Source organism: Rattus rattus, chromosome 8 (assembly GCF_011064425.1).
Source record: "Rattus rattus isolate New Zealand chromosome 8, Rrattus_CSIRO_v1, whole genome shotgun sequence".
Classification (NCBI taxonomy): Eukaryota; Metazoa; Chordata; class Mammalia; order Rodentia; family Muridae; genus Rattus; species Rattus rattus.
The window spans coordinates 2806800-2809127 of NC_046161.1; the positions used below are offsets into that span (position 1 = coordinate 2806800).

Genomic DNA, 2328 nt, shown 5'->3' on the forward strand with positions numbered 1-2328 from the left:
TGCCTAAAATGTTGTTCCCTCATATGTATGCATGGTTCCCTGTATGTTCCTCAGCTCATTACCTAAATATCAACATCTCTGAGCACACCTTCTTGGCTTTACAAATATCTTTACATTTACACTTACCTGTTAAAAATTCCTATGTTTCATTGCCCTCTTTTGCTCTTATTTTACATACACTGACTCTCTGGCCATCATGCTATGTTAGTGCTTCCAGAACACCTGTTCAACAAGCACTTTACTTTGAACTCTACCTTTAGCACAAAGAGCACCAGACACACAGCAAACACTCAGTAAATATGGATTGAATGGCTCAGTGTGCAAACATTTCTCTCCTGAAGTTCTTCAATCTACTTAACTGAATCCTCATATTTTTCCAGTTCATGCTTTCACATTTGAAAAGTTTATTTTTTAAGAGAATATGTAAAAATAGCTTTTATTTATTCTTTGAGAATTCCGTGCAAGCATATCATGTATTTTCATCGTACTCATTCAACCAGTTTCCCTTCACCTCCTCCTAGATTCACCCCATGAGGCTTATGAACATCATATCCTTTATATTCTCTCTATTTTTGATATTATTTTAATTGATTATTCAGAAATTTCACTTCATGAACATCAAGCACATTCACTCCCCAGTCCTCCAAGCTCTACCCCACCCAATGACCTCCTTCTCCAACATAAAAAAAGAAGACAGAAGGAAAGACAGAGAGAGAGAAGGAAGGAAGGAAAGAAAGAAAGAAAGAAAGAAAAAAAGAAAGAAAGAGAGAGAAAGAGAGAAAGGAAGAGAGAAAGAAAAGAAAGAAAGAAAGAAAGAAAGAAAGAAAGAAAGAAAGAAAGAAAGAAAGAAAGAAAGAAAGGACAACATAAAACAAAGTAAAAAATAGTCCAATTCTGTTGCACATATACTCACTATACCATGGTCAAACTTCTATTGAGCAGGCCTTATTAAAAAAAAAAAAACTGAATTTCCTGTGAGAAGCCACCAATTGTGGAGAGCTACATTTCAAGATCCTCGTCACGGTTTTTAGAAGTTACTTTCAACGGCATTCTGTCTAGGTTGTTACTTTTAAGGGAAGGATTATCACAGAAGCCTTCTATCTCCCTCTTTACCAACTATGAGTCTGATGTCATCAATTCCATGGCATCCCTCCATTTGCCTAAGTATTTCATGAAGTCATTGTTTTTAATAGTTGAGTAGTACTCCACTGTACAAATGTACTACATTTTTTTTATACATTCCTCCATTGGAGGACAAATGGGTTCTTTCCAGGTTCTGGCTATTAGAAATAAGGTTGCTATGAAAATAGTAAAGCATGTATCCTTGCTATATGTAGGATCATCTTGTGTGTGTATGTCCAGGTGTGTTATAGCTGGGTCTTCCAATTTTCTGAGGCACAGCCAGGCCTATTTCCAGAGTGCTTGTACCAGCTTGCAATCCCACCAACAATGGAGAAGTGTTCCTCTTTCTCCACATCCTCATCAGCATCTGCTGTCACCTGAGTTTTTGATCTTAGCCATTCTGACTGGTGTGGGGTAGAATCTTAGTGTTGTTTTGATTTGCATTTCCCTAATGACTAAGGATGTTGAACATTTCTTTAGATGCTTCTCGGCCATTGCATATTCTTCAGTGAGAATTATTTGTTTAGCTCTGCACCCCATTTTTAATAGGGTTATTTATTCTCTGGAGTCTAACTTCTTGAGTTCTTTGTATACCTTGGATATTAGCCATCTATTTGATGTAGGATTGGTAAAGATCTTCTCCCAATCTGTTGGTTGTTGTTTTGTCCTAATGACAATGTCTTTTGCTGTATAGGAGATTTGCAATTTTTTTGAAAGTTTCAAATTTTATTACTGGACAAACACTCTAATTCAGACACAAGCAAGTCTCCAGGTTAAAAATGTTTAAATCCATCTGGTCAGACTGATTGACGATCACACTTCATTGTGTGACTCCTTACAGACCCAGCTTCGTTCTCCTCCAGTGTCTTCTCTGAGTTGTACCTGATTTTGTTACCAGTTTTCATCCGAATCCATTGAGAAATAGGACGATTTTACTTTTGTTTCTTTTCCAGGAATCGCTTGATTTTGAAAGTCTTGTGAGAAGACATGGTGAGAATCTGAATCAGGCACAGCACGCACAATGCAGGAAAGGAGAAGAGATGAAGATTTGCAATTTTATGAGGTCCCATTTGTCAATTCATGATCATAGAGCATAAGTAACCCAATCACAAAAGAACACACATAATATGTACTCATTGATAAGTGGATATTAGCCCAAAAGCTTGGAATACCCAAGATACAATTCACACACCACAAAGTTCAATA

At 36.9% G+C, this 2328-nt stretch overlaps 1 pseudogene; it reads right to left on the reverse strand.

Moving 5' to 3' along the window:
- Positions 1 to 1827: 1827 nt before the first annotated feature.
- Positions 1828 to 2111, reverse strand: LOC116908126 (annotated as a pseudogene).
- Between the last annotated feature and the right edge of the window lie 217 nt (positions 2112 to 2328).